This window comes from Pezoporus flaviventris, unplaced genomic scaffold (genome assembly GCF_033815535.1).
Source record: "Pezoporus flaviventris isolate CSIRO_AGI_PZ_B2104156 unplaced genomic scaffold, CSIRO_AGI_Pfla_v1 ptg000023l, whole genome shotgun sequence".
NCBI lineage: Eukaryota > Metazoa > Chordata > Aves > Psittaciformes > Psittacidae > Pezoporus > Pezoporus flaviventris.
Genome location: NW_026892571.1, coordinates 13,030,952 through 13,052,527, shown reverse-complemented (window position 1 = coordinate 13,052,527; position 21,576 = coordinate 13,030,952). Strand labels below are relative to the sequence as shown.

General features: G+C 42.2%; 1 long non-coding RNA gene across 2 annotated transcripts; it reads left to right on the top strand.

Annotated features, from left to right (window-relative positions):
* Positions 1-5,311: 5,311 nt before the first annotated feature.
* Positions 5,312-11,051, top strand: LOC133271310 (uncharacterized). Of its 2 annotated transcripts, XR_009744080.1 has the most exons (4): positions 5,312-5,474; positions 6,299-6,442; positions 10,759-10,789; positions 10,871-11,051. It is a non-coding gene; the product is annotated as an uncharacterized LOC133271310 (long non-coding RNA). The 2 variants fall into 2 exon arrangements; XR_009744079.1 differs by having other exon boundaries at positions 10,759-11,051.
* Positions 11,052-21,576: the final 10,525 nt, after the last annotated feature.

Here is a 21,576-nt window from a genome sequence, read left to right as displayed (position 1 = left end):
CTGCAGCCCACGGAGGAACCCACATTGGAACAGGGGGATGCCCAGAGGAGGCTGTGGCCCCACAGGGGACCCATACTGGAATGGTTTGTGAAGAAGATATTGGAAAGAATTTTCTCATGCCTAATACAGATTGGTTGGAGCATGGGGTTTAATGTAATTTGCAAAATGAGCAAACAGCAGTGACTGCTTCTGTATCTTTAGATGTGCTTGAAAACTGTGGTGAAATGGAGAAAAGTTTGGCTTTTGGTTTATTGTGTTGCAAAGCAGACATCTTGAAGTGTGAGGAGTTTAAGATTTAAGCTGTGACAGGGTATTCACTTTTGCCAATTAATGGGGGAGATGACCTGATACTCTCTAGAGGCAGTACATGGCTAAGTTGGGTGAAAAGATACTGGAACAGGGAAGTAGCGTCTTGGCTTTCCTAGTAAAAGCCATAGGTGAGTATTGGTTAATGAATTCTGAGCTGGTGTTTGATGGAAAACTCAGGCCTTGAAGTCTTTCATGAATAAATCCATTAGCAAACCCTTTAAAAAGGTCTAACTCAATTTTCCTTCCCATTACCTCCAAAATGGATTCTAGCACAAAGCCAGTTAAAAGCAATAGGGAGGGCAAAACCTGACCAGAACCTGCCAGTAGTTTTCCTCTCAGTTGGATGGGAGGTGAGGCCATGCATGTGATGGAGGATGATTGCATCCCATTTTATCTGTACTTGTAGATTTAAAGCACAAGAAGAGGCTTCCTGGGGAACAGCTACTTCCCTGGTTCTCTCTCCAAATCCATGTGATGACATGAAGACAGACTAGGATTGAAGCTGTGAGCTGGTGGTGTTGCTTTTGCTCTCTTCTTGTTAGTATCGAGTATTTTACCACTAATAAACACATTTGTGGGAAAAGAAATCACATGCTCTAGTGTGCCATTGGCACATAGCGTATGTTTTTGTAGGTAAGAGACCCAACCTGCTTTGTTTCAGTGCCTGGAGTAAGGGCTCTTTTATCTATAGAGCTAGGGCACTACGGAGAATCACTATGGAGCATTCTCCTTGAAGCAAAAAGCAGACATTGCTTCTAATATAACACATTTCCATGGGCTCTGGTGGCATGCAGGGGTAAGTTTTCCTTTCTCCCACACCAGGGTTGCAGCAGTAATTCTCTCCACCTGCTGTGGGGAAGCCATGGATGGCTGATCTTTTGAGGAGAGTTCAGCTCAGGATTATACCAGTAGGTCTGTTAGGTACTGAATAATGTATCCTGGCAGCAACGTTTCAGTCGGTGACACAAATGTGACATTTGCCTGCATCATGTCTTTTTTCATCTGCTTCCCTTAGATCAAGGATGCTTAAAATCTCTGTGGTGTTTTGGATGACTGGTCATCTGTGGAAAGGGGGCTGGTTGAAGGTGAAACGGCCAAGACAGTTGCATCAAAACATCCTCGGAGAAACAAAGAGATCCCGAACGTGAACATGGCCCTTTCCCCAATAACTTGTATGTGATGTGCAACCATGAAATGAAGCATATCAGGGAATAAAAGCAAGGGGGCATGATGCACACTGGTGCTTGTTTGAGTGCTTTGAGGATCATCTGCCTGTCAGAGCCATACGGTGAAACTGCTTGGGGTAACTACAGACTTAACAGAGTAAGATCTGCAACTCCAGGTGCCACAGAGGAAATAATTCTTATGATCAGTGAGGTTGCAGCATTACTTCTTGGGGTGGTTAGTAAGAGGTTTCTTCTAAGGTTGAGAAAAGGCCCAAAAAGAGGAACAGGTAAAGCCAAAATACCCCAAACATCTGTGACCTATGCTTAATTAAATTTCATGCTTGTCAGTTCCCCAGAGCTTTTTGGTACTCTATGTATCTTGACTTAAGTAATGAAGGCAATAATACTTGTGTACTGGAGGCAGTGAAATGTGTTCTTGGTAAAACTAGGTCAGCATCAGGGTTTTGCATGGTTCAGACAGTCATCTTCTGATGAAGTTTGAGAGAAACTAGACTTCACAAACTCATCTTCAGGGCAGTTGGCCTGTGATGGCCTTGCTGTCTAACAGGATGCTCCTGCTGAGGTTGACTTCAGAAGTCATCCAGATTTTTGTTTTCTACAGAGAAAGAAAAAGAGATCACTAGTCTGTGAACTGATGGGAGCAAGGTCCTCAAAAATCCTGAACTTGTAGCCCTGAGCTGTCTTCCCCCAGCTGTCAGCCTCAAGAGGAGGCTTCTGAAATCCTTTCCTTCTTTAAACTCTATGAATTCATCCTTTCTGCACATCTCCTGGTGGGACTGATGCCCTAAACGCTGTTCCCACCATTTTTCATAGAAACTACATCTAGATGCTAACAGATCTGCATGGAAGAGTTCAGTGAATTGCTTATTTTGATGATGATTTCTGGCCATCCTCCATCAGTCCTACATCTCTGAGGGGATTACCCATGTGGGGGCACTTGGATCTGGCAAGCTCTGTGGGAAAATCCCTTGTGTGGTTGTTTTCCTAATTGCTTTGCAAAACAGGACAGTGCTGGGCTGCTCAGTTACTTGAGATGATGAGCAAATCTGGACAAATCAAGGTGATTCCACCAAATGAAAGCTATAGGAGATAGACTTCCCAAAGTGAAGAAACTAACTTAGCTGTGTGGTTGTCAGCCTGTCAGTTATCTCCTAGCCTTTGTGCCAGACTGTCCAAGCACTGAGTGCTGCTGCGATTGCTTCAATTTACTCTATTTACATGCGTAGGAGGAGATGGGGGTGGGAAAATTGGTATTTGCCTCCCCATCGAAGTGGAGGAACTGGAGAAGCAGGGGAGTGCGCAGAGCAGTTTCCAGAACCACAGACTGAAGGATAATTGTAGAAACCAAATGCATCACAGAAAACCCAATTGTAATAAATTGGCCAAGAAGCTTAAAACTTTTGCTGTGCATTGCAGCAAACCAAGAATTAATTCCTGGGAGCAGACAAGGCCCCAGGCTGGCAGAAGGTTAATGTAATTGGCTCTGGGTGCACTCAGACTGCATTGGCATCTCAGTGCCTTGGCACTTGAGAGGGTAACAAAGAAATGGGAGCTCACCCCACCAGCTACAGCACTAGAACTGATAGGATTTGGTGCGTGTTAAAGCAACAATGATCCTAGTGTGTGGCCTCTGAATGATCACAGAACAAGTGAGCAAATATAGACAATCATACACCAATAGACATGGCAAAGGAACGGACAAAGTGGTCTCAAGCTGAAAGACTCGGAATAGGCTCTAGAGCAAGGATATATGATTACTGGCTGAGACGTGGGACTCTGCCCGGACTGGGAGGATCGCAGGCATCAGACTTTGTCTTGTTCAGCTCTTGTTAAAATGGATTAGCAATGAGAACCTAGATCATGTGCTGGAGATGCCCTTATGGATGTGGTTTTGTTTTGTTGGGTTTTCTTAGTTTGGTTTGTTGGGGTGGTTTTGTGTTGTAGTTGTGGGGTTTTTGTGGTTGGGTTTGTTTTCTGGGTTTTGTTTGGTTGGTTTGTTTTGCTTTTTTGAGTTGGACGGGTTTTTTGGTTGTTTTGTTCTTTAAGCTGTAGCTACTCTCTCCTTCCATGACAGGAACAGGACTAAATGCTGGAGTAAGAAAGGTGGAGGTATTAGTCATAGTTTGCTTGACAGGGCCGTACTTAAGGCAGTCTGAATTAGTTTACTGCTAGGGAAGGTAATGTGGGGTAATGAACATAAATTAAACCATTTTCCTCCTCTGTCTCAGCCTGGCTTGTGGTGAAGACATGATGCAATATAGGGTTTTCCATGCTTTACAAGCCTTGACAGAATTAGATGTCACAACCATCTACATGGAAATAATAATGTGTGGACTCAATACGACACTTCAGATTTGCCAGTGGAGTATCTCCTGTACTCATGCTGTCCTGCCCAGTGGGCTGCAAGTGTCCTATACTGTTCTTGCTTCTTCCAAACACGTCACGTTGAGGTAGACCCCCTACAGTAAACAGAGGCTTTGGGATCCTCCTTTTTTGTCTTTGTTGATGCATGGACGAGCTGATGTGCTGACTGTCAATGGGATATATCCATTTTTGCAACCTTTCAGATCTAGCTAGCTAAGAAAAAGAGGAGTACGTGTTTTCTCTGTGCTTTCTTTTGGTCTGCCTTCAGGGGTCTTCGTAGGGATATCTGGAGCTGCTTTGTTTCTTTGAGAATCATTTGTTGCCCAGGGTCTGAAGTAATAGATCTGGAGCTCTTCTTTAAGCGTTTTCTATATGAAATACAAAGCACTTTGTTCCTGGGATACTGGGTGCACCCGGAGCAATGCAGTGCTCCAAGTGAGAGCTGCACAGGAGATGCAGAGCTCCTGCTGCGTGTGCAGTTGCATAGCAGTCACGTGCTCCAACAACAGGAAGTCAGCACTTTCTACTACACCTTGTGTAGGTAGAGGGCAGGTTGCCCGAGTATTGAAGGGGTTGTCTTGCTGTTACATTGCAGCAGTGTCAAAAATCTTCTGGAAGTCCTATGCTGCATTCAATAGGGTATGCTGCTAAAAGCTCCAGTATCCTGAGACCCCAGTATCTGTTCACATGCATGGATTGGGTTCTTCTCTGGCTAGCATCTACAAAAGGTTTTTTGTAGCTGGAGTTGGTATCTTTATGTGTAACTGATCTGTTTATCACCAATCATTGTGAATAATTTGCCTCTGGATAACTGCTGGTAATTGCACCTGGAACCTGATGGTGAGGAGGCTTGTTCGTGTATTATCCATGTTGTAGTTGCTGACTGCTTACTCTTTATATACATATATTCTATCCATGCATGCATTTACTTCAGAAGGGGCCTAAGGAAAATGTATTTGAAGTGCATGTGTTGTTTCTAAGCTTGTCCTGATTAACTCTGGGGAGAATGTGATACACAGGCCAGGAGCAACAGAGACATTTTTATTAACTGCTTTGGCTCTGTGGGAAGCACAGTGAACCTCTGAATGTGTTTCCAAGGGGTCACACAGACTCTTATTTCATTTTTATCTGAAAAGCAAAGGCCAGTTCTTCCACGTGAGCTTTTAAATCAGAAGCACAATTTAGGGAAATCCATCAGGATTGCTGCATGCTGCATAAGACCCGACAGTTCTCTGCTTTCTGTCTCGGTTTCCCTGTTGGGATGGTTGCTGTGCAGAATGGGACTGTCCTTTTCTCAGACAGCACTGTACCCAAGGGCAGCTCTGGGCTGAGGTATCACTGCTGTCTTGGTGCTGGATGCTGCTTCTGCCTATACTCGTGCAGCTAATGCAGAAGGTCCATAGACTTTGAAGTCTGCTTTTTCCTTTCATCCTGTTACTGCAGAGCTAACAGACTGGTGCACTGATCCTGTGTGCAGATGTCTGCATTGCCTGAAAAGAGCTCTTCACTCCGAGTAATCCAGAGATGTGTTTGTAATGAGATACTTGACAAACTGTTGTAACTTGACAATTCCTCACAGTCATAGGAAAATACCTGTACCAGGTGTTTCTTAAGGTAAGTCGTCTGTGGTCCAGCAACTTTCCAGGCTACTTCAGTGGTATAAAATTACCACCACAAAATGCTTCCATAGATAAAAGAGTAAGAACTTTTCTGTTATATTTACAATGCATAATCTCCTGGGTAGTAGTTAGGTGTATGAACACTACACTGGCATTTCCTCTTTAAACATTGTTATTTTATTGCTTTATCTATCTAGAGGAGAGCAGAAATTATCTTTTAATTACAACGAATTTAATGCTATTGGTTATATAGCACTTTAGCTCACACGCAGCATGACAAAGCTTAGAATTTAGTATAGTCCTATGATGCATCATTGATTCATCTTTTCATCCTGGAGTGCCAAGTATTTCCACATTGTTGCTAAAAGCAGGTAAAAGATTATAAGCAGGAGATGTTTAGACTGACTTAGTCAAAAAAGAATCAAAATAGGACTACATAGGGAGGCATGGGAAGGCAGGTCATGCTAAGGCTTTGCCATGCCGTTCCTGAGAAGAAGAAGAAAGAATAGGAATAAATACTCTGTCATTATCAAAACACAACACTATAACGTGAAGAGGTGGAGTAATTTATCTGTAAGTAATAGACTGACCTATTCAGAACTGCAGTTTTAATGTAAGGCTAACCTTTGAAAATGGATCAAGTGATATAAATTATTAAGGAACAGGCATTCGTCAGATAGATGGTCTCTATTAGTAATTTTATGCATGAATAGTTATCTTCAAAGGTAGAGCTGCTGTCTGCTGAGGAAGAAAGTGCAAAAGCAGATTACCTGAAGCTGATGTGTAAGGCTGACTTTCATTCTGTGTGTTCTAATCCAGTAAAAACAAAAGGCTGAAGCAGGGTCATCTCTCTTGCTACCCAGCCCATGCAGCTCTTAAATTCTCTTGCTTGCAGAGGAAACCCCTGTTGCTGATGTTCCTAAAACATCTTCCACTTCTGCATGGAAAAGTAGGAAAGCAAAGGTAACCTTAAGCTATGTGTTCCTAGCCTGTTTGCTCCAGTAAGCAAAACCAACTTCAGGCTTTTCCTGGTTTCTTCTGTCTCCAGCTTTTTGTGTGTCTTGTCTTCCAGTCACAGATGCTGCTATTGCTCAGCTTTTGAATGTGGGTTTGAAAGGGGTATAATACCAATGCATAGAGGGTATTACAGGCTTTCCTCCATCCTTTAACCACACTGATGTCTGTAGTGCTTTGGGAAGAAGTGCGTACACTGAAGCACATCCCTGTTAAATGGGACTTATACCCAGCACATGATGCTTTTTCACACAGTCCCTGCTCTGCTTATTTTGCATAGTGACTTTTAGCCATTGTGTTACCTCCACATCATAATATAATGTATTTGTTCACTTCTGACATCTTTGTTCACTCCAGAGGTGAAAGGGGAACAATCTACAGTGTGTCTCAAATTCTTCTAGATTCTGACAGGCAACATAAATAATCATATCAGGGAAGACACCTTTCACATCCAAAAGAATCTAGAAACTGCCCACATGTACATGAGCATCTCTTCTCAGCAGGAATCCTCCTTTTCTCTTTTCCCAAGCACCAGTCTCATCTATATTTCCATTTGAATTAAGAAAAGGTTTTGAAGGGAACTGGAATTTATGACCCCTCTGAAAATATCTACAAAGAGATTAAGTTTCTGCATCCTATTTTCTTCAAATGGCAGGGAAAAAATGGAAACATAAACATATGAACATCACTCCAGTGTCTGGAATCTTACTGATTTCTCTCTTTTCCTCCTTTTTCTTCACTAGTTCATGTGTGAAGATGAATGTTTTGTGGTTAAAATGCTGGAGTGGGATGCAAATGATGCCAGCTTAAACTTCCAGATATGTTAAAGGCTTCCTCTGTGATACCATTAAATAGCTCTGTGATCTCTGCATGTACTTTTAGCTACAAAAAGTATCTAAAAATATGACGTCCACATTATTTTTATGATTTAGACAATCATAAACCAGACTCTGGATATTTAAAACCCACTCACTTTGTTTCTTTGAACAAAATACCTCCTGTTTGTGTTGAACTGATACAGGTTAGACTTTGAAAAAAAGATAAGCATTTGGCGTACTAATTTGAGGAGCAACAGTTTTCAGTAGCCTGGAACCCTTTGCAGTATATTGATGTTTCAATTTGTACAGAGTAGCAGCTGCCCTTAATGATAAAGCAACTGCTCTGCTCTGTGATAATTTGATGTGGCAGCAGTAGTCTTGTGGAATGCGACATGACAACTTGAAATAACAACATGCAGATACGATGCCACAGACATGTCATGAAATAACATCAATTACTAGAAATTATAGGAAAACATCTTCAGAGCAAAAATATTGAGACAAAAAGTTGTCATCGCACCAGAAGCTGAGAGGAATATGCTAGTTTATGAAATTCCTACTAGAAACAGTTTAGTTTAGTTTGACTTTTTATAATTTGACTTCTTAAAATCGGCACATTCATCACTAGACTAACTTGTCATATACAAAAGTAAGATGATTTTCTAGTATCTGCAATGCTTTTTAGTGTAAATTCTTTCAGGCTATTGTCATGTGTGTGACCATGCTCAAAAGGCCGTGAAGGCTATGCCCACATTAACAAGTAATCTATCTCAACAGGAACGCATGTAGAGCAAAACAGTGCTGAAGGTCCGGGTTCCCCTCTACAAACATTTCAGAGGATTTACTTCAGGTAGCTGTAGTCTGACTTGTCTGCTGGCCACCGTTTGCTGGAGGGCAGTAGGTGAGCTCCTGGAGTGCATCTTCCAGTCTAATTTTATCCTGAATTAAAATGTGGAGCTCCAATTCAGTCTATGAGGGGAACCAGAGCCCAGCAAGTGGAGATAATCAGGAAAGCATCTTCATAAAGCACACCTTATTTCATAATGAAGCACTAACACATGAATGTCCAAAGACATCTGGGCTGTCTGAGTGCTTCCAAACGATGAACTAAATTGTTTATTCAAACAATCAGCTTAATCCTGTTGGAGGTAAGAGAATTATCGCTGTGCCGATTAGAATTGGATCAGTGGATGATCCTTTTATCCAGGAGCTTCCTTCATTTGATTGGGCTTTGCTGGTTCAAAGAAAATGGAAATTGTTTCTTAACTATCTCTGATGTTGAGTAATGGAAAAGCCAAAGCTTGACCTTTTTGAATCATTTCCATTACAAATAATGCCATTGTGGCCCCTCTTAGACACTGTGCTGGACAAATCTATATGCCAGTATCTATTCTGAACTTTATTCTCCTTGTCCTGCTCTCTCCAGCTTTCTCTTTCTGTAAAAGGAGAGACTGCTTCATTCTTCTACGAAGGCTTCTGCTGAACAAAAGCAACTGACTCTGAAAGTCATCCTCTGACATCAAACCCTTAGACTTTTCAAAGCATGGCTCAGGGTTTTAGATGTGAAGCTCCTACTGAATTTAATTGGAGCTGTGCAGCTGCATCAAACCTTTCAAGATGCATACCCTGAAATATTCATATTGCCTTTCTCTCTTTCCTTTCTCTTAGCCACATTTGTTAAAGTTTAAACGAAGTCGCTTCCAGTTCTTGTAGGTGCAAATCTGTGCTTGCATAGTCTATGAAGACATTAGCATTTAGACATTGAACACCCCTTGATTTGTATGCACCAATCACTTGGTAAACAGCTGAAGTGGTTGCATATAAGCTGTCAGTTAATTCTGGCTGCAGAAATTGATTCAATTTTTTAAAAGTCAAGCCCTATCAGGTATCTTCTCTTCTGTTACTTGCACAAAAAATGATTTAGATCCTAGCTTTTTAAAATCCCCCCAGTCCAGGTGGAAGTTTTCCTGTTGCTGGTTGGTTTGCTCTCAGTTTGCATGATCCTAAGGTAGTCCAAGGTTGCTTTCCTTTCAGAAGGAGAGCACAACAAGAGGTAGGGTATTAAAATATGGATGTATTCCCTCAGTTTGCACAGCACCCTCAAACAGAAGGTCTGGGGCAGGGCTTGGCTTTCTGTGGTGAGTTTGTTCAGTGAGTGAGAGAAAGGGGTATGTGAGTGCTAGGCATAAGGGTTCTACAGTGTAATAAGGATGGCATATAAGAAGGATTATATCACTCTTTAGAGCCACACATGTATTGAGTATCTAATAGAGGAATCTCATCTTCAGATATGGCTTCAGAAATAATTATAGTCTGTTCTTATGACCCTCCAGAACCAGTCATAATCTTATTTTCAAGCTTACCTGTCTCTGAAGGCTGCTTAACATGGAAGAGTTCCTAATTTGTTGACTGTAAAGCAGCTCCCACTTTCTGCTTGAAGGTGGGAGTGCTTCTGTTTATAAGGAAAAGCCCAGGAGAAACTACAAGGAATGCAGCTCTCTAGTCTCTGTCTCTGCTGATATGCTGCTCAGCCTTGATTCAGTAACCTGTTGCCGCCTCAGTCTACCCATCAGTAAAATGGATATAAGGGTAAAAGTAAGAATAATGAAGGTCAATCTGTGGCAAAACCTGACTTTTTCATGGCACTCACCATTTCTCAGAGTTGCTGATACTGCAAGCATATATGAGTTCCAGTGCTTCATAATTCCCTGCTTATTAGGTGTACTGAATTAACTCACCACATGCATGGCTCTAATCTACTGCAAACACAGAGTGAAATGCATTATCTTAAACCACCATGAAGGCAAGCTAGCTGGTAAGCAGAAAATCAGAAAGATCTGATTACCAATTTGTTTGTAATTGTGGGTCCACACCCATAATTCATGTTTCTGGGCTGATCTGAGTCCTTCAGAAGCAAAGGGTATTAGGAGAACTTGTACTTTGGTTTGTTGCTGTCAGGCTTTGTCAAATCTCTTGCATGAAAGGGTTCAGAAACATTGTTTTATCCTTCAGCCCAGGAAAGAATTGCCTCATCAGCAAGGTGCTTCTATTTTAGCTGCCTAACTTTCTAATTGAATTTAGAATATAACAGAATCATCACTAGCAGCACTGCAAACCTTCCCAGTTTGATTTGGATAATTCTGCCTCGCTGCTGCAGGGGTTTTCTACATACTTTTGGGAATACCCCAGGAGAAATGCAAATTGTGACACAGAATTAGTTACCTCTCTGCAACAGCCAACAAGATCTAAGTACGCTCTCTGTGTCTCTGTCTCCTTCTGATTTCACTTGTCATGTGTTTATATTGGCAATTGTTTTGTATAGATAGACTTGTAGTGTTAATATTCTGCTTTGATAATATTACTCTTCAGGAATCTTAATGAGTGGCTTATGTATGTGGCATCTTTAAAGCCTTCCACTGATGGTATTTATTCTTTATTTTCTTTAAGTGGTGAAGGAGCACTGCTGAAGCCCCCTTGGGTAAACAGTGTTTAAAGTAGTCCATGCATTTTAATTAGAAAAGAAATACATAGATAAGGATGAAAGATTTGTTTTCCTCAGGCAAACCATGAGAACATCAGGCCCACAGGTAGCTTAGTTTAACTCCAGAGAGTTTACATTTATATCTCCTTCTCTAAATATTAGAAACTCCATTCTGATACAAGCGGGACAAATTAAGGTAAGATAAAGGTGTCTTCTCTGCTGGAGGCTTAAGGTCCTTCTTACTGTACATTATTAAGGTGTCCTGCATAGGGGAGGGGGGGGAAAAGCAAAACTAGAAAAAGAAAACTGCACCGCAATCTATGTATGAGACTCTGTCCACAGGAAAACATGGGTTATTTTAACTAATGATTGGTTATGGAAGTGGGTTGGTTGTGTTTTTCCTGGTCATGAACCAGTGGGTCCTCAAAGCATATTTATATGTTTTAATTATTAAAATCAGTTTGCTGTGTTGGCAAGCTTCTTGTAGAAGATGCACTTCTGGTATTCGCCTTTGCTGCGTAGCTGTAGGCTAATATTTAAGTTCTTGAGTAGGTTTGGTTTTGCTTTTGTTTTTAAACTTGAGGGTTTTTAAGCCTCTTTTGAGAGCTAAATGACTAGCCTGTGGTTAAACAGCAAATATGCAAGTACTTCTTCAGTATGCAGGGGGTATGTTTTCAAGTGGAAGGTCAGCAATGAGTTGTAGAGGCAGGAAATTTTTCAGAGCCTGCATCAGTCCAGTCACTTGAACTTAGAGCAAGGGTTGCACTTTGCTTTTGGGAGGAGTACCTTAAAGATTGAGGGAAGGTAAAGCCATGCACAGAAAAGTCTGAAGAAAGATGTTTTGTTATTACTTTCCTAGCTGCTGTAGTGTTCCCTGTCTTTGGAAGGGTTTGGAGACTGATGTGTGTAGAGAGCAACAAGGTTTGCTGTTGCTGGAGAACATCAGGAACACAAGGAAGGTGCTGCATGTTCACAGGGCTACATTCATTTCCACACCATTTTCTAACTTTTCTAATGATGTTTTCAGCTCAGGAACAAGAAAATCTGGATGACTTGGCTGAGATCAAATAGAAGGGACACAAATTGATTGTAGGCCCCTGGATGGCCTCCTGCTTCTCAGTGAGAAGGCTGAGCCATGGATGTTGCTGCTTCCTCTTCTGCCTTTCAGAAGCAGCCAAAATAAGGGTGAATGACTGAACAGTGGGATTTTTCTAAATGCCTGCCTTGAGACCATTGTCAGCACAGCTCACAGATGCTGTTAGGTTAGATATAAAGGAAGGCATTATACCTTGCAGTGTTCATTGTGTAGGAGCTGGTCTTATAAGGTGTCTGGTCCTGTACTGTGACAGACTGCATATAGGCACATCACCCGTATGTTCTACTTTAGAAGAAGGCTGAATATGCTGCAGAACTTGATTGAGATCCTGTGATACCAGAATTAACTCATGTATATTGTGCATTATTCAGTAAAGCAAAATGTCTGGGAGAGGTGTCATCTCCAAATACGTGTAAGATTGATTTGATTTCAAGACCTAGGTCAGATTCTTTAGTAATACTAAGCCCGAGGCCTAAATGGGAAAGGACAGTATCTGCTCTCTAGGTTGTGCACTGATCTAGGTAGCCTCTGGGCTGCTCTAATTAATCTCTCCCTTGCTTCGGGATATTCAGAGCAAGAAGAGCAGGCTGGCAGCCAGAACCATTAGGTCTGTGCCAGATGAGGTTCCTACATGCTGGTGGGGTCTGTAGGTCTGCCTCCCAAACCCTTTGCTGTCCTGATGCCATCTGATTGGGACAGCCCAGAGCTTTACATGAAACATTCTGAAACATGTGCCAGGACTGTAACCATCATTGTGTGCAATTGTGGCACACACATAGGTAGATTTGCTAAAGAGGATAATGTGGAAGAGCCTTCCATTTCCTAAGCAGAAGCCTTTGTTTTAGAAGCCTCTGCCATTTACTGGTCATTTCTTGTGGTCTTTTGAAAAATATCAGTGCTGTCTCCAACCTAATTAGCAGAGTAAAAGATGAGTTATCACTTACCAAGGCTTTGATTGCTTTTTCAGCTTTGTATGGCCTCTTGGCTGGTAGGTGGAATTGTGTACAAGATGGGCCTTTTTTTAGGGAAAGATATATATAAAAAAATAAAACAAATAAAGGAGCCAAAAATTCAACTCCCAATTCTGTGCTTTAATGTTTTACAGTTTTGCAGGGTTTTTTGACATAAGGTCATAGTAGTTCTCCTTTAGAAATCAGGAAAAATAAAATCTCATTTAAGTCTATCTTTAGGTTCATATTTCTTAAAAATGTATCCCTTGAGAATGAAGACGCAGGTTCCCAAAGTCTAAAACGCAAGAGTCAGCAGGAGAAACAGCTCGCTTGAAAACAATCTGAGGAGTAATTATTAATTAATGTACAAAAAAAGATTCGGTGTGCAGAAATCTCTGCCTTTCTCTCATTTTTATCACGGATTTCCTCTTCTTCTGGACTTCAGATGCAGCTCCGAACAACCCAGCTTATGTTGTGTTTCTGCAGATACAAATAATCAGAAGAGAACAGGTCATATGTTTTGACAGATACCACATAAAAGGAAACGTTTAGACTGGCATACCCATACTCAAATTTGATTACAGGGAATTAAGTTTCTTCAAAGCAAATGGCTTTCTTTTACTTCTCGGTATTTCTCATGCAATTAGCAAGTTGGTTCTATTAACTCTCTTGACAGACAGTATTACGGATCTTATCAGCTTTCACTTGTGTATGCAGGGCTTTATTAGCTTCTTGTTTGCTTATGAACTTCTTTGTTGACGATAAAATTGGTGGGTAAGTGTGGGACATACGTCAGGGTAGGACGCTGTTTGCTTCGCTTATCAATAAATAACAAACTTTTGGCAAATAAATAAGAGCGACAAGGGAGCTGGTGGGTCTCAGGGTTTCTTTTGCCACTGTTGGCACTTGCTCGTGTTGCTAAGTTACTGCAGCTCCTGGCTTCTACTTTAGAGAGAAGAAATTATTTTTACATATATAATGAACACAGTACCAGGGACTCCCAGAGCTGTGCTGGAAGTGACTGTAATACAGGGGGGATTGTGAATGCAGTCTGAAAGCCAATGCTGCAGAACACTGGTCTAATACAAAACTAGGCCCTACCATCACATTACAATAACAAAGGTGGGCATATTATTTATTTTTGTCCAAAATGCCTTAAAAATAGCAAGCAGCAATAATGAACCACTGGACTGGATGGTACCTGCCTCTGTCACTTGCAGGGTATAGGCTGAGAATGGTGGTTTTTCTGGGAATGATCATGACTAGAAGTAAAACTTCCAAATTAACTTCCCTGAAGAGAAAATATTCCCAGAAGAAATCGTATTTCCTTACTGAAAACTTAGTTCTTTGAATCACTAGTCAAAAGTATTTATTATTCCTGATATTGCAACAGTGAGTTCATTATTACAACTATGAAAATAACAAGCAGTAATGCCTAATTCCCTAAGGAGGAGTTTTAAACTCCCTGTCAAGTTACCCAGCATGGTCCTTGCTATTCCTTTTTCTGAGGCAAAGGGAAACTGAGTGGTATTACTTAGGGTTCAGTTGCTTTGGTGTTACAAAGGCTGAAGCTCTGAACTGAAAAAAGGAATCAGTTTTCATACTGGGAAATACACAAAGAGTTTTATTGATATTCCAGTTGGTGAGAGGAAAACATTATTTTCCTGCTGGTTAGAAGTTGCACTTTACCATCCATTGCTGGGCAATGTAAGCCCTTTGAAAGGGCTGGAGTTCAACTCTACTTGGCTTCAGGCTTAACCTGCCTCTCTAGTGGAGGAGAGGAGTCCGGGGGTCAGATGGTGGGAGCATGTGACTCAAAGTTGCTGGGACACATTGGAGGATGGCCTGAGTCCAGGGAGATGAGCACAGTGTAGGTAGCTTAATGCAGAAAATTGCTAAGTAATGTGCTTTGGCAGCAGGTTCTCTGTCCAAGTGCTGTGAAATCATACAGGCCAGTGGGAGGGGAAGGGATGCCCTATACCAGAGGGTTTAAACCCAAAGAGATACAGCAACCACTGTGTCTACAGAAAAAGAAAACATGAATTTCTGGCCTTTAGTTAAGCTTCTGGTTTATATCAGTTAACAGTTTCAAGGTGCAGAAATTAACACAACATACTACTTGCCAGTTAGGCAAGAAGTCGGTAGATCCCAATGCAGCAGGAGGCGCGAGACCTTGATAGTATGCTCTGTAGTCTGAGTTCTTCTACCTGAATTTATTCTTTCATCTGGTCTTTCCTTTTCCTGCTGAAAAGGGTTCTGAAGGGAAGGGCTTTGTTTTTTTGTTTAAGAGTTCATAAAGTTGTCTCAGCTCTGCTTCTGATGGTGTCCATAGGTGTCCTCTTCCTGCTACAGATATTTCCATGGGGTTGTAGGGAATATTCTTGTCCATGCAAGGGAAATGGTCTGCTCTGCTCATTGGGAATCTGATAAAAGACTGCCAGTGGCTCTTTTTTTCTGGGTATCTCGGTTTTCTCTCGGGCTGAATTGTCTAAATTCTGGATTCATATATGTAAAAGAAGAAAGTATGTGAAACCTCAGGGACCCAGCTGGGGCGAAGCAGCAAGCCCCAGGACACCTGTCTAAGGGAAAAAGCAGAAAAGTTGTAAAGATGACACTAGTACTAAGCATTTCTTTTGCAGATGGTTACAGGTATAGACTGACTTGCACACACACTACCAGAGGCACTTTTCCCTTCATGCCCCCAGGAGCCAGCTTGGATGTCTGATTCATCTCTGCAGGCTGAGACAGAGCCATCCGGCTCTGAAAAATTGATTTCAAGGGGAATTCACTTGCTGTCTGAGCACAGCACTCCTCAGGACAGCTAGCCCTCTGCGGAAATCATCATAATTGTGCCTAGGCTTCTCAAAGAAGGCTGGATTTCCAGCCTCCCCTGGGATCTGGGCTCCTTATGCAGTGACATGGCTTTAGAGACATCCTTTCTTCTTAGAGCAGATGGATTCAGTGGGGGGTCTGAAGAAATGGGCTTTTGAAAGAGAACTGGTGAACATAATGGGGAGCAGGAAACTTTCTGTGTGGTTTTAAACTTGCTCCTCTGGAGTCTAAGACTATGCTGATGTCAAAATTTATAGGTAAGCCTCTATTGCAGAGAGAGGGTCTGGTTAAATCTCTGTCTTTCTCTGCTCAGCACTATTAGGGGTATTGCAAACCAAAATGAGAGCAGCAGATTGCAGCAGAGCTGCCATGGGTGAACCAGTGGGCAGAGCCACATCTAGCTTATCTCTTTTTCCTTTTTCTGTAGAGCAGGGAGAAATTCTTGCACCTCCTCAAGGACTGACCATACAGGTTTGTTAAATGTGGACCACAGCTCCATATTCTTAGTGATTCAAGAGCAGACACAGCTTAGAGCTCCTACCATCTGCCAGTTGTCACCAGCACTGTCCCTGCAGGCGAAGCTGCGGTGGGGCAGTGCTGCAGCAGCCAGCTGTAAAGCTGTGCGGGTAGAAGCAATGCAAAAGGACCATTATTCACTGTGTTTTAAGATAAGGGAACCAGGGAGCATCTGAATCTCACACAGGTTAAAAACTCAAAGCAGCATTATTTCCATATAGGGCATAACTGAATGGTGGAGTTTGTTACCATGTGATTTGGTGGGGATAAAAAGGATAACTTTTCAAAAGCCATTGGGAAACATTATGGAAGGAAAATGCACTGACTGCTAAACACAGTGATGCAGAGAAAACTGAGACTAAGTCCTCATAGTTCTTCACTGTGGAAGGCTCACCACAGACCTTTTCTCTGCACACCTGCAGCTGATGGCTGACAGGTACTGCATTAGATCTCTAGTGCACATAAGCCAGTATGGTAATTCCCATGTTTCTCTTGCTGCCTTTAATGCAAGAAGCTGTGTGGATTGAGATGGTTTTGGACTCCTTCTGATGCTCAGTTTCAGGCCAAAAGATGGCCAAAAATGAAAAAAAGAATGGCAAGTATAAGCATGTAGGATTTATTAGCATCATTTGCTATGGAACAGTCTGGCAAACCATTTAATTCAGCATTCAGTTTGTAACTGAATAACATCTTTATGACCACACAGTCTCTATATTGAAAGACTTTATAACTGCAGTAGTCACATACAATGGTGAGGGTAGCCACAAAGGCATTGCAATAGGCTGGTGACTGGCCATGTAAAAGCTAGGGAGCTGATTTTGCTCATTCTATCAGACCAGAGCTGCCATCAGCACAGTTTACAGGCTGCTTCAACCAGTAGTAATTCATATAGATGCTCAGCTTGTCACAGATGCAGAGCAAAACATATTAGCCTCAACCAAATGAAAGAGGTTAAGATAAACACATCTTCATCTTTGATGTTAGTGCGCATATGAGCAGTTACTGCAGATCAGCCAATGTGTGGGAACTCGTTACACTGCAATAGCTTGATCATAGTTCTGAGCCCTTAAGCTTCTCAGTTTAATGCAAGAGTCTTCATTTACTGCTGAGCTCATGCCTCCTCTTTGTTTTTCAGTGAGCAATTCCACTGGCGTTTTATGCTCTTTCCCTTTCCCTGCAATTTCTTTGACATTTGTCTGAAACACCTCAAATCCCAACGTCAGGATAGAGAAGCTAGTAGATCTTGTTGTTCTTGACCTCTTTTGGAACCTCACAAGGAATAGCCCTGGAGCTGTTTTCTCTGAAGTAGACTGACCCATTTATAGCTATGACAGATGTCTGGGAGGTGCGAGGATGCAGGTTTCCCACCTTGGGAAGGAGCAAAGGTCTGTGCTCACTCAGCCCTATGGAGGGTTAATTATTGTTTTGCTTAAAAAAGCATTCGGCTGCCCTTAGGTATAGGAATTTATTTAAGCCTTATCTGCATAATTATCATGTTTATTGCTTAACACAGCTGGATGGATATGAAGAGTATGCAGTTTTTGATACACACTTTATGTCAGAACCATTACAGGGGAAAATAATTATCTCTTATAGCCCCTGCAAAGAGGCTGGCAGTAATAGTTTTTTGACTTTAAAAGACAAGTCCTAGGACCAAATTTATTGGGCCTATTTACATATTTTGTGATGAAGTTTTTCCTCTCTTTATGAAATTTGTGCTGTGATGGACAGCCAGGATTTTGAATGGTGATTGGTGACCTGAGGTGCTTTGCTTAATAGACTCAAATTGCAGAGAGGAGGGAGCTGCATCACGTGAAAATCATTAACCTCTATCAGGGACTCTTGTCAGGCACCCAAACCCACCTTCTTTAGAAATCTCAGCCACTTCTAACATCTTAACATGTTGAGATATTTAACAGGAATTCTGGAGTAGCCAGAAAAATGCAGAGAGCATTTTAATCTATGATGATTATTATTATTCTTTTTAATCTTGCAAGGTGTCACTCTATTTGAAACCCTAGTATGTTGTATCCTTTATGGGTAAATCTTTACAAGGCATTGGTGGGTATTTCTGTATTTGTAATAGTGTGCAAGCATGTAAATGGTTCAACTTTGTCTCATTCATAAAGAGTGCTTACCATTTCAAATTCCTGTTATTGCATAAGGCATCAATAGTCTGAGGGTTTCCTGGTCCAGCCTATAGTCTGCAGAACTCTTGCAAATACCTGCATGGCATAGCCCTGGGGCAGCAGCTGCTGACACGCTGATGTCACTGCGAGCAAACCAGAATAAAGCTTTGAAAATGAGTATGAGGCCTACACAGGAGCAACCAAGGGCAGACATCTCTGCTGTATAGTTCAGGCATTGGCAACCTTTATTCTGGCCAAAGTGGGGAGGTGGGGTGATATACTGGAAAAATGAGCATGTAGCAGCATTCTGACAAAGCTGCTACTATCACCAGATAACATCTGATCTCAGCAACTGGGTTATGAAAGGAGAATACAAAAGACCTAAAAAAGGTCACATTTCAGTTAATATCTCCTTCATCAATGATGTGTGAGAGCTATTTAATATTAACCTCCGATTCTGTATGGTAGGAGTAGGTACCAGTCAGCATGTTGTCATTAGCTGGAGTGCTAGCTATTTCTATTTTATGTTCATTTCTTTGTTATACGAATGAATCTTTCAGTGTGGTTGGGAAGAACAACAACATGGTGAAGTAACAGGATGGAACTTTGGCATAAAAGCCAAAATAGTTAGAAGGGAGGCCAACCACCTATCAGTTGTGATTTCTCTCTTTTGCTCCACTAATCTCTCCATGTTCCATAGATGATAAATTACCAGTCACTCCCTTTCAGTCAGAAACATCTCTTCCCATGCTAACCTGTTGCACCTAATCAATCCTCAGTTACCCAACCACCTTCTCCCTTTTGGTCTGATCAGTGTTTCTAGTCAGACAAGTTGCTTTTGACTTGGTTACTCTGAAAAACAGTGCGTGTGTAACTTCCAACTACATGAGTCTTGGTAACTGCTTGTCTTGTTGGCTGACCATCACAGGCTCTGCTTTCAAGATCTTGGTAAGTTTAGAGCAGTCTCCAGTTTAATATAAACCTCTTCCTCTCTTTTCTGTGGCTACACTTGTATTTCCTCACTATGGGATAAACAAACCTTTCTACAGGTGATCAGCACAACATATGGCCTCAAATTAGGAAGCAGAGAGACTTGGTACCATGGTCTAAGCCCAGCTGGTAACTCAGAACCACACAGCTGCTCATTCACTTCCCAACTTTTGTTCTCCCAGCTCCTGAAGGGGTGGGAAGGATAATTGAAAGAATGTAAATTCCAAGGTTTGAGATAAGACCAGTCCAGTTACTAAGGTATAACACAAAAGTACTACTACTACCACCAATAACAATGATAAGGGAAAATAAGAGGGCTAGAGAATATTGCTAAGCACTCACGGACTGATACCCAGCCTGACCGAGAAGTGATCTAGGCCTTCCGGGTAACTCCCCCCGTTTCTATACTGGGCATGACGTGCTGTGGTGTGGAATACCCCATTCGGTAGTTTGGGTCAGGGGTCCTATCTCTGCTTCTTCCTGGCTTCCCCTCCTCCCTGGCAGAGCATGAGACTGAGGAAGTCCTTGATAGGAGTAAACATTACTTAGCAACAACTAAAAACATTGGTGTGCTATAAGCACTGTTCCTAAACTAAAGCTGAAAACAAAGCACTGCACCAACTACTAAGAAGGTGAAAAATCACTGCTACTACTGAACACAGGACAGCATCTGCCCTTTATTCCATGCCATTCACGTCATGCTCAGATCCCACATTTTTTAATATACTGTTGCTTTTTGTCTCATATATATACAGAGAGAGACACACGTATATATACATATACACACAAATATCTATACGCACCCCACACACAAAAAAGAGAGAGCATTCCATTGCCCATGGACCAATCCCTATAAAATTTTCTGAATTCATTCAGGCCATGATGTCAGGCTCTCTCTCTTGTAACAGTCTCTCAGGACAGGAGAGATGGTGTTTAGTGTTGGGTTGTTGCCTGCTGACGACACCGCTGAACTCATCTGGTCAGTGCTGAGCTCTTCCATTTTTGTCATTCTTTGTTGGGGTGATGATTGGAGGGAAGTCAGGGTCAGTCAGTGGTGACCTGAGGACAGATCTGCTGCTGCTGGCTTTTAAATGACTTTGTATTCTGCAGATGATCATGACAGCACCTATCTCCTTTTTAAAGTCCAGATTGGTGGAGATGGGCATCTAGCTGATGGGCTATAAAAGTGTTATATAGCAGGCGACAGCATGTAATAGAGTTCATTGGCTGTTTTCCCCCCACGTTAAAATAAATCCTCTTGTGATACACAGTGGACTTCTCCATCTTCCCGCATTACCCACCAAGTATATCTGGGTCCCTGAGCAAAAGCAATCCCACGAGTAGGTTTGCCTTTACCTGAAGCAGGAATAACCCAGACTGTCTTTCCCAGCAAATTCCTTATGTGCACCACAGGAACGTTATCCCTCGCTACAGTACATGAAAGTTCTGACTGGGCTGGGCCAGCCCTGTTGGCAGATCCCCTCGTGTTGACCAACCCGGTGGCTTTTGATAAATGCGTATCCTCATGTTTGAAAGTCCCACCACCCATTGCTCTCAGTGTAGTTTTTAAGAGCACACTGTACCATTTGATTTAACCAGAGGCTGGTGCATGGCAGGGGATGTGATATACCCACTCAATGCCATGCTCTTTGGCACAAGTGTCTATAAGGTTGTTCTGGAAATGAGTCCCATTGCCTGACTCGGTTCATTCTGGGGTGCCGTGTCGCCACAAAATCTGTTTCTCAAGGCCCAGAGTAGTGTTCCGGGCAGTGGCGTGGGGCACAGCGTATGTTTCCAGCCAACCGGTGGTTGCTTCCACCATGGTAAGCACATGGCCTAAGTCTTGGCGGGTTGCTGGGAGTGTGATACAGTCAGTCTGCCAGGCCTTCCTGTATTTGAACTTCATCTATTGTCCTCCATACCAAAGAGGCTTTAACCACTTGGCTTGCTTAATTGCAGCCCATGTTTCACAGTCATGAATGACCTGGGCAGTAGTGTTCATTGTTAAGTCAGTCCCTTGATATCACAGGCTCCGCTTGATGGGCTGAGGTGTCATGGGTCCATGGCTAAAAATAATTCATGCCAATGTAAGTCCATTTCAGCCACTTCAATCTTAGCAGCTTTATCCACGTTTTGGTTGTTCTGGTGCTCCTCGGTGGCTAGACTCTTGCGTACATGAGAATCTACACGGTGTTACGTTCACCACCACGATCTGCACCCGGGCAGTGGTATCTTGTCACAGTGCAGCAGCCAGATGAGTTTACGTCTGTG